General features: G+C 39.5%; 1 long non-coding RNA gene across 1 annotated transcript in view; it reads right to left on the bottom strand.

Annotated features, from left to right (window-relative positions):
* LOC109549305 (uncharacterized) overlaps window positions 1-16,038 on the bottom strand; it is a 369,236-nt gene that overhangs the window by 204,191 nt on the left and 149,007 nt on the right. The window contains exon 6 of the long non-coding RNA XR_012333737.1: window positions 3,761-3,884. This is a non-coding gene — a long non-coding RNA (uncharacterized lncRNA). The remainder of the gene's footprint in view (window positions 1-3,760; window positions 3,885-16,038) is intronic.

The following is a 16,038-nucleotide window of genomic DNA, read 5'->3' as shown; positions in this document are numbered from 1 at the left end:
ACCTGCCTCAATAGCCAGGAGACATAGGAAATGCTGTGATTGCCCTTGGTGAAGATATCTATCTGACCAGGAAAGACAGCACAAACAAAACCACAGGGTGGGCAGCAAGCCCAACAAGCCAAGGTACCCACCCCAGTAAAAAGCAATGATCTGACTAGGTCAGCAGGCAGAACGCAACCATAGTCAATCTCTGTTCTAATTTTTATCACCATGGATTGGTTTCACCTGTTCTTGAATTTCTTATTAATGGAATTATCAATATGTATTCTTATGTCTGGGTAGCAACATAAAATTTTTGAGCTGTGTGCATCAGTAATATTCTTTTTTGTTGCTGAGTAGTATTCCACCGTATGGATGTCGTATAATGTATCTATTCAAGAAGCAAGTTGTTGGATGTGGCTAATGTACAGAATTTATGTGGGGATGGTTGAGAAATGGAGAGTACATCTCAAAATAAACCTGAAAAGAAAGACAGGACCAAAATCACGACACGTGGCTTACTGAGGAGTTTGGACTTTACCTTAAGGGCAATAGGACTTGGATTTTACCTTAAGGAGTTTTAAGGGGTAGGGATAATCAGACACCAAAATCCAGATTATCACTAATGGGAAATCTCAGTCTCTAATCAATAATTACTTAGAATTCACCTCAAGGTCTGAGTCTTATAACTGTCAACCAGAGTACATGCACTCCCTCTGATATCCTTCATTTTCATATTCAGCTAAGATATTTTGAGCATCTACTATGTCAGGCTCTCTGTTAGGAAATGTCACGTACGTGACAGTTCTTAAGATTCCTGCCATCCTCATTGCCCCATGAGGGTATTCTTACATCTGCAGGATCCACCTCTGCCACACAGCTTGGCCACTTGAGTCTGCTCTGCATTTTCCAGTTACCTTGTGATAATGGGAGGATTTGATCCTACTCATTCTTTTTGGAGGAAAACATAAATTGGTGATTGGAATTACAGCTAAAAGCAGGTCTCCCCACAGTACAGACCATTGTTTCAGCAGCTCAGAGGTATTAGTGTTTAAGCATTTCACGCTCAATCTCGTATGAGCTGGTGCCAGCTGGACAACCAGTTGGCAACTGTCGGTTGGACGGCCAGTTGTGGCAGTTTTCTGGAATATCTCATGGAAAGATTTTTCTGAGTCTTTTGATGGAACTAGAGCCAAGAATACATTCACACAACATACCCTGGACCCTATTTGTTACCGGTAGCTCCAACATAAAAAATAGAAAAAGAACAAGGGACATCAATTTCTAAAGGTTTTGAAAAGATCCAAAATCATTTGCTTGTTTTAACTTCCTCCATTTAAAACTGATTTTCTTGAGTACAACTATTTAAGAAAATAAAATTTTAGTGAATATAACTGTTTTAATACAGGAAAAAAAATTGCCTACTTATAGAGCACTACATGCTTCATAAAATGCTTTGTGAGTCGAGTTTTATGTCAGGGAATTTTGGAATGCAGGTTGGCAAGTGATGCCAGACATCATAGAGAGAAAAGAAAGAGAAATAGTAATGCCTGAGGAAAACAACTGAAAGGACACCTCTGTCCCGTGGTCCGAGATGAGAAAGGTGAGTTATCTGCCAGCAGTGGGCCTCCTGGAATTCAGGCAACAAAGAATACAATGAAGGTGGGCTAAGCTCAGGGATCCCAGAAGAAACTAAATGCAGATTTCTTGGCAAGAAGGAGAAGCTGAGACTATGAATGCTGACAGACTGGAAGTGACCCCCATGGCAAAGGCTTCTGATGGGCAACTGAGGACAGAAAGACTCACCAGCCAAGCCTTCAACGGTCATGAGGCAGATGAACATTTGGAAGACTGACTGTTTTGCTGGATTCTCAGTTGTTTATTCTTAGTCTTCAGATAAAATATGTGTATGTGTGATATGTGTGGAGCAGGATAATTTCAGGATATAATTTATGGTTTGCCTTACATTCCCTTTCCCTTCCTTTGCTTTTAAAGGCTCCATGTTTGGTTGCTTCAGGAGAAGTTCACGGCAGGGCAATCTGTTCTTTCTTTTCATAAGCTTTGGACTGTGGGAGGAATGAGGTTTGAAAAGGAAAAGATGGCCCCAGGCTGAATTATGAGCCTTTGGACTGGGAGTGGTACTATAATCCATGGTCACACAAAACGTCAAGGAAACTGGGTGCCACGTGGGTCTTCTGGATTGACCAGAGCCCCATAATCCAAGAATGGCATGGGGAAGGCAGAGCCACCTAACTGAAAGAGTAAGGCATGTTGGCAGGAGAGGTACTTCTCTGGTTCCACTTTCTTTCATTCTCCAAGCAGTCCAAATCTTCAGGCCAACAGTAAGGGACAGAAAGAGTATCCATACAACAGACTATTACTGTCCCCAGCCAAGTTGACAGGTGAGGAAGTACAACTGGGTTTTCAGTGCAGGTGGATGAGAAGTTCAGGCAGGACCATGTGAATTCTCAGTTGCTTGGTTGATTATCACTGAACATCACCTATGTTCTTTGGCCAACAGCTTTTAGACTTCAAAGATAAATTTAGTCCTTCTATAGTTCAAAAAGTATTTCCCTCATCATTGTATATATTATTTGCAGCATGAAACTATCAGACCTGACCTTCCCCCCAAAATGAAATTGTAAAACAATATAAACCTCTAGCTTCGTTCACTGACTCAACAGTGATCAACCTCTAGTTTTGGATCCAACCTCTAGTTTTGTTCACTGATCCAACTCTACTCTTCAACAGTCTAACAATCTCCTTTAACTTGGAAGAAGTTTCTCTCACCTCAAATCCCAATGGACTTCAGCTTTGAAAACAGAACCCATAAAGTCCTCCCACAAACTTCTCTAGACAAAAGAGAAGGAGCTCTTGCTATTTTCTTGAATGGAGAAAAAAAAGGAGGGGGGCTTATTTTTCATTATAAAATTATCATAAGATAAAGGCTCAATGTCAGGGCAACTGGGAGCCAGATAGGTACAGTTTCATCACTCCTTAAATGTTAATTCTTTGGGGTCTGACAACTGTATTCGAGGCTTCTCTCCTTTTTTGGGCTGAAAATATGCAGAGCCACCTGTGTTCTAGCTAACATTTTTAAAGATTTACTCTCTTAATAATGGCCGTTTCAGTTATATCCATGGTAGAAAGATGATGAGTGACCACCAAGTCCTATCTGAAACTTTGGTAGTGTATATGAAGTTTGGGGAGGGGACACTCAAAGATGGCTACAGTCACATTTACCTCCAGCCCAGCAGGAAAAGAGCTGAAACAGTATTAATTCCGTTTCCCTCAGAGGAGAGGCAGCAGTTACACACGTAATCTCCTCAAGAGCCACACTTTTTGAGTGGGAAACCTGGCTCTCAGGATTATATGACTTTGAATAAGGTTCCTGACCCCTCTGTGCCTCAGATTCCTCACCAGCAGAGTGAGGATACTAATAGTTATATGTTTCGAGTGTTGTTGGGATGATTAAGTTAAAATGTATAGACATCCATACGACAGACAGCGAGAAAGGGGAAATTGAGAGGACAGGACACTCCTTCCCAGAAGTTTCGCACACCACTTGTGTTTATGTTCCATTCGCCAGAATGTAGTCACAGGGACACATTCTGTAGTCAAGGAAATATGATCTTTACTCTGAGAATCCATGAACTAAAATGTGCAGGGTTCCATCTCTGAGAGAAAAGGAGAATAAATATTGGAGAAATATTTGGAAATATTAGCACTTTCTACCAGAGGCATCTATTAAAAGACTGAATCTGTGGATGGAGATTCATACCTGCCACATAAGGTTATTTTCTCTCTTTCAACAGCCTATATTGAGGTCTTGCAAGATGTGTGAGGTGAAGAATGTTATTCTTCTCCAGGACGTAAGTAGTCCCACATGGTTGGGAGAAGATAAGCTAAGGAAGAAGATATTCCTAAATTTAGACATCTTGCCTCCTACAAAAGAGTCTGAGCAAAGTAAGAGTTACCCAAGAATAATTTCATTTGATTAGCTAGCTTATAAATTGGACAGGGCAAGATTATAATCCTGAGTTTATACATGAAGAAAATTGAAGCTGATTGAAGTTTCTGTGTTCACACAACTGTTCAATGACAAAACCTGGTCTCTTATCCATGACTTCTGACCACAAAAACAAGCAATCTTTTCATTAAACCAAGTTTAGTTTTATTACGTAACTAAATATTGAATCACTATTCACAGTACTTTTCACAAGAAGAAATGGCTCTGAGTGTTCTTGATAAAGTTTTATTTTAGGAGCTGGGCATCTGAATTCTGTTTTCAACCCTACTATTACTTAGTTTGTGACTTGGAAAAGTAAGTAATATTCGTGTGCTTGACTTACCAGATTGAAAAATGTGAAAACTTTGCAACTTTACTCTTAGTTCTATGTTATGTGTCAGCAACTACAGTATAAGCTATTCCCAGGCAAGAATCTAGCCTCCATGCAACAGACAGAGAACCACCTGTCACTGAGCATACAAAAATAACTCTATAATAGGTGACCTGTTGGACTAGATGACCTCTAAGGTTTTATGGGAAAATGTTGGGATACCCCTGAGGCATCCAGAAGCACTCAGTGACTGACTGGTAAATAAGGAAAAGCACCTCTGACTTACACTGCTTGGTGAATAAATCATTTGATACTTGTGGCAAGTGAACCAAAAGGAAATTGAGATATTCTAAGAAGCAAGGTGAATCAGAAAAGGGTCTGGAAAAAAAATATTTTTTAATGAATTTAACCACTGGTAATTAGGATTGGCAGTAGAAATTAGCATAAACATACTGTCCAAATGGTAATGCAACTAGAACATTGTTATAAATTCTTAATGCCCCTTTTAAGAATAGAAAATGACAACTCATCAAAGAACAATTCATCAGGGTTTACCCAGCACTGACCTGAGCGTTTCATTGCTCTGATCTGTGGAGCCCATTTCAATATACTAGGCAAAATGCTTCGAGTGGAAAAAAGAGAATTTTCATATAGTAGGAGTCTAGATTAGTAGGTTTCAAAATTTCTTGGTGGAAGAAAATTGTCCCATTTTTCAAAGGGATTAGTAGGCAGAAATCCAATATAAGAACAGTAAAACCAGCAATAACTAATACTGAATATTACCATGTGGCAGGTGCTGATTTAAATATATGTGTTAATTTATTTAAACCTCACAGCAGCACCCAGATATTGGTAATATTACCCCCAGTTGGCACCAGATGAAGAAAGTTTGTAATAGGGAGGTTAAGTAAATTGTGAAGATCTCCCGAGTTGTAATGGAAGAAGCCAGGTTTCTATGAATAAGTCTGCCCCTGAGCCCAGTTACACTCTTTGCTTTTGTATGTAAAAAAAACAAATGTATCAGAGCTGTTCTGGTTAGAAGTGAATGGGTATGATGGACCACTCCCCAAGGGCTGCCTACTGGTCTAAATGAAACCTACCTTCAGAACATCTCATATATGGATATCTGGAAAAGTACCTGTGATGCTGTCCTTGGATTTACTAGACAGAAGTGTCTCCCTTTATAACTTAATATTTTTAAATACATTTGAACCCTTTGTATTTGATTTTCCAGAGTCAGATCTAAGATACAGTCATGTGTGAATGAGACAACAATCAATTTTTTGAAGTCTCCAATCTAGAGCAGAGATAAAGAAGTAGACAGTAGATTCCCCATAATGACAATAAATGTTCAGGGCAACTACATGTAACTACAATAGGTGTCATATGCTTGTAATGACCTCACAGAACTCTAGCCTTTATATACCCAAGAGGTGACCAACAGCCATGGTGGTTAGAGAAATGTGTTAAAGAAGCAAAAGCTATGGTTTTCATTTCTATGTGGTAGGTAACTCAACTTTAATCTGTTTCTAGGCCAGTACTTGCCTCTTTAATCAGAGTGAACTTCCTTGCAAGTGCAAGGTCCTTTTCTCTTTCTGAGGTCCTTTCTCTGTCACACAAAGTAGATGTATCCCCCAATCACAGTTTTGCGATAAATGCAAGTGACCAAGATAGACAAGACGAGAGTATGACCAACAAACTTATCACCAAAATTCAACTACCCTGGGAGACACACACCCAAGCATATCACCCTGACTATACATCAGGGTATGTATATCGTTGTATATTTTTTATTCAAAAGACAGCATAATTTTGTATCTACAGGAACACAGACCTCATACAGTAGTAAAGAAACTTCCATGTGCTTTTAAAATTCCTTTTTATAATTCAACTCAGTAAATGTTAATCCAGCCCCCTCTCTGTTCTTAGCACCAGTGATGGTAAGATGACAGTGACATGGTATCACCATGTCAGTATAATCTTAATCATCTTTGCTCATTTGTAAACCTTTATCCATCAACCGTTCATCTCTTATTATCTTATCTTATCATCCTTAAATATGTTTCCCTCAGCAGCGAACAACTCCAGTGCCTCTCCTGACCTGGCAACAGTAGGGAGGAAGTACTACTCATTTCAGCATCACAGAAGCAGCCTCAGAGGGCAACGCGTTCCCAGGATAGGCTTAGGCAGGGTTTACCCAGTGGAAGTTTAATCAACTTCACTAGTGGTTGTGAAGAATTATTGAGCCATATCCACACATAATAATCCTCATCTTGCTTTGGTCCATGTATTATAGAGGTTTCACCAGCAGGATGAATTGGCTGTTCCAGAAAAAATAAAATAAAAAAAATCCTCTACTCTGACAATGGCGTATAAATGGGACAGATCTGATAGGTCAATGGTAGGAAGGAAGATCTTTTCCATATTTAAATCTGAAATTTTCTAGTTTCTACTAGAGAAATGGGCAGAAAGATGGAATATATGCACTGGATAGAAAATGAGATTTCTAGTTCTAGGCATCAGTCCTTCAGAATAAGTTCCAATTATTAATAATCTTTTCAGAAAACATAAACAAAGAACATACATCAATTCATAATAGCACCAAATTTGGCTTGAGATTTTGAAAGCCTATTATTTAGATATCCAACTGGAATAACTACTTTTCCTGCTGTGATCAGAGATTATAAAATATGCAAGTGTGAGACTGCTATGCTTCACTAATTACCTTGTCTTATAGTCAATCTTACTTTGTTTTTGTTTTTTTGTTGTTGCTGTTTGTTTTTTTACACAGATGCACGTACAGCTCTTTGGTGAAGTATGACTAGCACAATATCAAGAGTTCATACTGGAAAGTATAATCGATAACAATAATTTGGTAGCACTTTTACAAAAAAATTGATAAAACTGCTGTACAACTCTAGAATGCACAGAAGTTATGCAATTTAGTAGTCATTTACGAAGGAACATAAAAAATAAAGTACCCATTTTCCCCAAGAGAAATGGAAATGCAATTTCCCAAGCAAAATCTATTCATGTTGGAATTTTTATTAGCTTTCTGTAATGGAAAGGCTATTAAATATATATTGTTTTGTGCTTCTGAATAGTTTTCACATCTTCTTAAGTGAAGACAAGATCAGTATTGCATTATGAAAAGTACCATTCACACACTGTAAGCACCAGTTCACAATGCAACAGGCTGGGAAAAGGCAAAATAAATTCCAAAATCTAAACAGGGCAAATGTGTTAAAATGAATGATAGCTTTATTACTTACTCCACAGATACCACGTAAAAGAACAAAAATCTGAGATTTGAAGCTACCTTTTACTGAAAAGATCTTTAAAGCCATTTGTTTGAAAATGCAATGACACCTAGTGGCAGATTCAGCTCATCACTACTCTGTACTCACCAAGAGAACTTTGGGCCCACTGCCATTTTAAGACATTCTCAAAATAGGAAAATAAATCTGGCATTCGGGGTCAACATGAAAGATGGAAAGATAGTTTACTGCAACTAAAAGGACGAGCTTTCATTTAATAGTCAAGGTTGACAAAATGAGAATAAGACAGCATTTTGAGAGACGGAGGGTACTGCTCTCTGCCCTTCATATTCCTGTGTTGATACTCCACATGGACCCGAACAGAAATGTTTTAGAGTCAATTCCATCATTTCAAAGAGGACAATTTAATGAATCAAATCTTGTTTAGTGTCTATTCTGGTAACATACAAAAATGTCTGCTTATACAAAATGATGGGCAAAAGTTTGGTCTTGATCCAGCCCTACCCTAGTGAACCAAGGAGCTTCAGCTCCAAGTTCCCTATAAATTGTTCCTCTCTTCTCTAAGAAGCTAATCCAGATCAGAGTCTCTGAAAACATTTATTGAGAACTTACAGTCAGGTTAAGGATCCTTTCTTCATAGGTGCCTTTTAGACACTATGGCTTAAATGCACAATTTCTCTCCTCAAAAGTATAATACATGAAATATTTAGGCCAACTTAAACTCGCAAGGACTTCTCCACAGGGTGTGTCACAAACTAAAAAGTTCTGGGCTATTCGCGGAAGAATGGTTGAGAAAGTTAGCGATTTCATTAAAAACAACATTCCCATTGAGCTGTACTTTGTTATTAATTTTAGTCAACAAAGATACATTAAATACCTGCTAAGCCCCAGGCACTGTATTAGACCTAGGTGAGCAAAGTCAAATAAGTCAGAACTTTTGACCTTGGGACTTCTCCAGTCTGGTGGATCCTGAGATCAGAGAGCACATCAATGCTAGGGCAAAGGTAAGCACTGGGTTCTTTTTATGAGAGTGGCCTGTGAGAAGGGGAGATGTTACCTAACCCAGATTGGGCAGGAAGGGGGCAGGAAGTAACAATAATGAGAAAAGTCTTCCCTGACCAGATAGCATTAGCGCCGACTTTTTTAAAATTTTTATTGGAGTATAGTTGATTTACAATGTTGTGTTGGTTTCAGGTGTACAGCAAAGTGAATCAGTTATACATATACATATATCCACTCTTTTTTAGATCCTATTCCTATATCGGTCATTACAGAGTACTGAGCAGAGTTCCCTGTGCTATACAGTAGGTCCTTATTATCTACTTTAGTAGTGTGTATATATCAATCCCAATCTCCCAATTTATCCCTGCCCCTCTTTTTTTTTTTTTTTGCGGTACGCGGGCCTCTCACTGCTGTGGCCTCTCCCGTTGCAGAGCACAGGCTCGGGACGCGCAGGCTCAGCGGCCATGGCTCACACGCCCAGCCACTCCACGGCATGTGGGATCCTCCCGGACCGGGGCACGAACCCGTGTCCCCTGCATCGGCAGGTGGACTCTCAACCACTGCGCCACCAGGGAAGCCCATATCCCTGCCCTTCTTATCCCCTGGTAACTGTAGGTTTTTAAATAGTGCAGAAAGAGATGAAGAAATGCAGGGTGGTGGAGAGAGAGCAGAACTTAGGTGGAAGGAATGGAAGGTAGAAAATAAGCAGGGGAGATCATGGCACATTACCTAAAAAGCAAATCATTCAACATAAATTTTACACTAAAGGTAATCAGTTACCTTTGAAGGATTTTAAGAAAGAAAGTGGTAATATTTCATTGGAATTTTAGAAATATCACTCCCCGTAGAGAATGACTCAGGGGCTCTATGAGACCTGCTAAAGTCGTGGAAAACTGTGTGGGAAGCAAAGTTCACTGGATTCTGTGGGGAAACTCAATTCCACCTAATTTAATCAAAGTTGGCTAATCAGACTCAGGATCTATACAGCTTGGACGGAGAATCTCACAAATTAGCAGAGTAGCCATTTTTATCAATCAAGCAAGTCAGTCATTTTGCGAATGTTGAAAACTATTAAGCTTACTTCCTCCTACCTAACAACAAGAAAATTTAAGAAGGAAAACAAGAAAATAATAAAACTGACAGTGGCAAGAGTTCTTCTGAAAGTTTTCCTGATGCTTCACCTGCTCACAAACAGGTTGGCTATCAGTCCTACTAGAACTAGCTTCTCTAAGGAGTACAAGCAGAGCAGTAAAATGCAGATCGAGAGAGGAAGTACACAGCTTGGGGAGCGTTTTTAAAACTAACATGCAGTCTAATCTCTCCATGGGTGGGCTGATGGGTTTTGTCGCTTTAGGAAAATGGCAGAACAAGCTCTTGGAACCCTTACTCTCTTCCAGACTCCATTCAGAGTTGGGATGCCCTAACCTTCCCTTGAAGCACAGTCCAAACAGCCTCACAGAGCAAAATCAAAGCAATGAGTACAGAGCTGATTCAACCACTGAAAGGTTTGCAGAAGGAGAATTATGATTTCATTCCTTATATGTTTTGTATACAAGGGAGGAAAGGAGGGAAGGAGGGACCACTACATAATATGTAGGCAAGGAAATAGATACCAGGATGACTGATGACTGAGGCTGCTACAGTTTTCAAGACAAGAAATGATGTGGGTCTGAACAAAGGTAGTGGGAATAGAGTAGGAAAATGTGATCAGTTTAGAAATACTAAGGAAACTGAATAAGACTTGCCAACCGGTTGGATGCAGAATACAGGGGAATGGAAAAATCTGGGATAATCCCCACATTTCTGGCTTAGAAGGCTAAGTCGCGATGCCATCCATCAAGCTTGAAAATATAGGAGGAGCGAAGATAGGTGGAGGGAGTGAGAAAGCGAGGGAATTAAGTTTTATTCAAGTAAGGCTACATTTTCTGTGGAACATCAGTGAACTGCCCATCAGGCTATTGTTTGTTTGTTTGTTTTCTGCTATTGAGTTGTCTTCATATATTTTTTTATTAATGCCTTATCAGATACATGATTTGAAAATATTTTCTCTCATTCTGTAGGCTGCTTTTTAATTATGTTGATGGTTTCCCTTACTGTGCAAAAATTTTTGGTTTGATATAGTCCCATTTGTTGATTTTTGCTTTTGCTGCCTTTGCTTTTCTTGTCAAAAAAAGACTTTTTTAATAATAAACAAACTACCCTACTTACGCCCCTACGTTATTCCCTCTTTTCAAATTTATTTTCTATACTTCATACTTACCTCTTAATGGGGACTTAACTTTTCAGGATGGCATCTCCTTAGCACTGGACTATACACATTCACTCATGCATGCACACAGCTCCTCTCTGGAATGCCATTCAAAGGAGCTGTTTTGTTCTACTGTGGCCTGGGGTTTGCATAAAACAATCTGAGAAACAGAATCAGGCGCAATCAACATTCCTTCCATTTATGGTCCAAGGAGCGCATCCAAACCCTTCTTAACACACTTGGATTGCCATGAAACAGATGGCAAAAAATGAGGAAGGGCCTTAAAACCATGCTAATTAATTTAATGTTCTTGGCAATGAGGAGTCATTTGTTGTTTTAAGAAGAAAATAGACATGATAAGAGAAAGAGAAAATTTGGGAGAAGTGTGGAGAGGTACTGAGATGGCTGAAGACAAGGTAATATTAGGAGGCTATCTAACTAAAACTAGCTGAGAAATGAGGAAAGTCAAATGAGGGGAATGGCAGAGTAAATGGAGGAAGAAGAAAGAAATCTCAAAGTTAGTTTTGACATACTATAAGCTAGACTTATTGATTGGCTCCTGGGGCTGTGAGAAATAAGAGTCAAAGATGGCAAAGTTTCCAGGAGGATGACTTCAAAGTAATTCTATTAAGAGGGTGAAAGTGCAGAAGAGGGGAGAAAGTTTACCAGAGAATAGTAGTTAGTTATGTGACCTTTGAGAGGCATTAGGGCCAACTAGATGAAGGCAATAATTGGCAGCTCAGACAAGGTCTGGGCTGGAGATATAGGTTTGTGGAAATCAGCATAGTTGAGGCCATGGCAATAAATAAGAGGATGAGAAAAGTAAAAAACCAAGAACTTATCCTGTTCTTGTAAAAAAAAAACAACAATATTTACAAGCTCGTGAAAGGAAAGGAAATCTAAAAGGAGACTGATTAAAAAAAAAAAATAGTAAAAAAAAAAAAAAAAATCAAGAGGAAAATGGGAAAATGTAGTGATTCAGAAGCCAAAGGATGCTTTCTCATGGTAAATGCCACAGAAGTCCTAGAGGATAACAGCTGAAAAGAAGCCATTAGATAGGGCAGGTAGGAGGTTGTCAGTAACCTTTGAGAAGCTAGCTTCTGGAGAGTGATGGATGGGAATAAGAATCCCCGGCAAGTTGAGGAAGACTGAAGAAGTGAGTATTGAGTTTTCTTTCAAATTTGGGGACAAAGAATAGGGACAATATTGAGCAACAAAGGGACTCAAGATCCAGGAAAGCTGTAATAATTCTCAGTATGTGGACATTTTTAGACATGGACAAGCTGGTTAATGCCCGTGAAGAGGAAAATTCTGAAGATATGAGAGAGCTGGGAAATAACACTAGCTCCTAAGAAGAGTTGATATGGGTCGACTCTGTTACCCTTACCCTATTAAGGGTAACAGAACTCTCACTTTATATCCTGGTTTTCTGCTTAGTCTCTCGCCAGTCTCCCAATATTTTCAGAGGAACAAGCTCAGCCTGCTGATGTTAGGAGCCCAGGATAAATACTTTTAAAAACATAATAGTTGGCCTTTCTCAGGCAGTCATTTTTTTATAATCTCTTCGGACACACAACCTACTATTTTTGCAATGTCCAGCGATCTAGGTCCCCAAAGCAAGGTGTTTAGTGGCAGATACTTGCTGTTTCAGAGCAGGGCACCTCCCCAGTGCCCTCCCTCCTCTATTTCTCACCAAGCCTTTTATTTACAGCTCTGTCTCTCTCTCAAATGCTTTAGGAATAAAGCACTCTCTCATTAAGTCTCTCTTCACTTACTGCAGGATTTATCCCACCTACTACTAATAAACTGGTGTGATTTATGACAAGTGGCTTACTTTCACCCATTACAGGCATCTAAGGCTAACTCTGAAAACTCTCCAAACACTGATTCAAATGTTACTGAAGCTGAGCCCCTCTCTGTTCCCAGTTATTCCACAGAATACCTTAGAGAGAAGAAAGTTTTGAAGGCAGTTGAAGGTTCCCTTCACACAGAGCAAAAGCTTCCCTCTAATAGACACTTAACACTACCCCACTCTTGGAATAGGCTTCAACTGTTTTGTCTTTCTTTTAATATATACATATCTCAAATTCATGTTCAACCTTCGATGCGTCTGTTTACAAGCAAGTCATGATATCTACTCTAGAATATGTTTTCTAAATGCCTTAAGCAGATTAGTTCTCACATCAATGAGATTTTAGGTGTAGCCACCACCTCAAGGTAGATGGATGGCCTGGCTGACTTGTAAATTCTTTTCCCATCTTGCATAACTAACTGTACTCTTGAGAGACCTTGAGATGAGCTTCTAGGTGTTTAGTTCAGGTCTCTGTATTTCATCTTTAGTCACTCCCATCACCCAAACTGGGGCCATATTTTCAATGCTACTGAAGTGGGGGAAACTGCTGGAAGAGCAAGTTTGGGGAGGAAGGGCCAAGTGAGGTTCAGGATGGAGTCAGATAATCTTACTCTGAAACTTACGGTAAAATTTAGGGTTAGAGGTAACACTTCCTATGCTGGAAGTGAACCCCTTTCTTATTTCAGCAGAGATCCCTGATGCTTGCCAGATGGGGGAAATGGCTCAGATAACACTATATCTGTTTTCTCCAAATTGGCACTCAGCAGTCCTAATGTCAGGACCTGTCATAAATGACAAAGATTAGTACTGGTTTTTTAAGGATTAACATCAAAAAATAGCTCCAAGCCTTAAAGATTCTCACTCGCAGCCAGAAACATAGAGGAGATGGAAACAAATGGTGATGAGATTTTAGGTGATAAGTTCTCATCCATGATATGAGAATAAATGGGTTCCATTTAATCAAGTGAACAGTTGTTTCTTAGTTCATTTTTCCTTTTATTCAGCTTTCAAGCTAATACAAATGATAACGGAGGAAGCTAGGAACAGGGCAAAAAAATTAACAGTAAATCTGAGCCATGTAAACATAGAGAGGTAAGATTTGGTGTGATCAGCAAAAGAGAAGAAGTGGAATTCCCATTAAAAGTTACTATTATAAAAAATACTTTAGAAAAAAAAAATGGCTCTCCTTGTTTATGAAAATAGAAAATAAGCAAAACTATTTTCCCCAGAACAACACAGACACCACTTCGGCTTTCCTTTGATAAGCCATTAATGAAAGAAAATAATTAGTGATGGCACCTTACAACCATTCACCCACAAAACCTCCTTAGCAGAGAGATTTTCTAGTTCTGTAGTTTATAAATGGATCTGGGCTTCCATATTCTGTATGAAAGCTCATGTTAAATGAATCCCTGTGCTCTGTAATAAGGTCCTTGACTCTCCAGGAATCGCAGCCCCCCCACATCAAATGCCATGGGGGGTTGACTGCCTAATTTTAGATGATGTCTTATTCCATTAGTGCCTAGCATTAGGGAGACAGCATGATGTGGTATAAGAAATTTAGGTTTGGAAATCCACAAACAAGGGTTCTATCTCTGCATCTAAATACAAAGTGATTTCCATAAGTTATAACCTCTTTGAAGATCAGTTTCCTCATCTGTTAAAAAAAGGGGGGGAGGGGAAGATTATGTCTCCTTCAAACCCTTTTTTTTTGTTGTTTATTTATTTTTGGCTGCGTCGGGTCTTCGTTGCTGTGCAAGGGCTTTCTCTAGTTGGGGCGAGCGGGGGCTACTCTTCATTGCGGTGTGCGGACTTCTGCTCTAGGCGCGTGGGCTCTAGAGCACAGGCTCTACAGCGCAGGCTCAGTAGTTGCGGCACACGGGCTTCGTCGCTCCGTGGCATAGTGGTATTTTCCCGGTCCAGGGCTCGAACCCGTGTCCCCTCATTGGCAGGCGGATTCTTAACCACTGCGCCACCAGGGAAGCCCCTTCTTCAAACTCTCAAAAACGATTTTCTTGTTACAAAAGAAGTTGGGGTGATCATAATTATCACAACAAGCTAACACTACTTTTTCAATGAGAGTGCTTCATTTAAAAAGGCCAAGAGACAGAATTACATTAACTCCTTATACTATTTTCTAAATTATCTTTAATTACAATCATAGTCATGGTGATTAACATAAGGAGTAGATCATGTAATTTCTATTTTATATTTAGCAGATCAAAAGGACTTTGCTCTTTCTGAAGTCCTAATTTCCATTTGAATTATAAATACTTTTGTTAGCAGCTGTTCTACTATAATATCTTTCTTGGAGCACATAGGTGTGATAGTATTAAGATCCACAAAATGCACAGAGAGATAAATATCCTCTTAGCCTATTCCAGTCATACAGTATTTCTTCCTGTGGTGAACCTTTTCTGAAGAGTCATTAAAACGCTATTTCCCTGCATAACTAATAGCAGCATGGGGTTAAATCAAGTGAATAAATGACTAAATGGAGATCATTTTCTTACAGAAATTGTTTTCTCAAATTTGGCTCAAGCTTGTGAATTGTCTGGTATTTGTCTGACCCACCATCATTTTCAAAAATTATGAGGTAAACAGCACACGTGCACACTTGCATTCATTTACATACCACACAAAAGAAAAATAGGCATCATGTCTTAACAGAAAAGCCTGAATTACAGCCCAAATCTAGAGTTCTACAAAGTGAAGTAGATAAACAGCTTCAAACAGTTATGATTCCCGTTTTATAGGGCACAGACCTTACCGTGACATTGACATTCACTCATTCATTCATTCATCCAAGCACATGTTAAAGTACCTGGGTCCCTGGCTAAATGCTAAGAAAATATAAAGGTAGTCTGTATGACCAAAAACTTCTCAATTTATGACAAAAGTGGATATGTATTCAATACAATGTGTTAAGTTTTATAATAAAGGTATGTTCTGGAGACTAGGTGCTGCAGAAGGGAGCACCTCTGTTTAATGGTTTTCAATCGTCCTTGCAGATCTCCTTTCCACCCTTCCTCTGTGATGCTGCCAGGAGGCAGACCTTATGGCTCTTTCAACAGCCTTACCTTCTGGCTTCAAGTTGGGTTCAGGTAATAAGAGACATTGAAAGCAGGACAGAGGGCACAAGAATACTAAGGACAGGTGTTTATCTCCCAATTCCTCCTTGAGAGGTAGCTGCAGGTTGTACAACAGACTACATCTCCTGTTAGGTGGTCCGTTCTGGGGTAAACCACTACCTCCTCTTGCCCTGTCAGGCCTAGCAGTTATAATGACCCCCAGCTGTTGCTAGTCCTGGGATCCTGCACTATCTTTTGTGGGTTTCCC

Source organism: Tursiops truncatus, chromosome 9 (assembly GCF_011762595.2).
Source record: "Tursiops truncatus isolate mTurTru1 chromosome 9, mTurTru1.mat.Y, whole genome shotgun sequence".
Lineage (NCBI taxonomy): Eukaryota > Metazoa > Chordata > Mammalia > Artiodactyla > Delphinidae > Tursiops > Tursiops truncatus.
The sequence above is the reverse complement of the archived record's forward strand: the minus strand, read 5'-3'. Positions and strand labels throughout refer to the sequence as shown.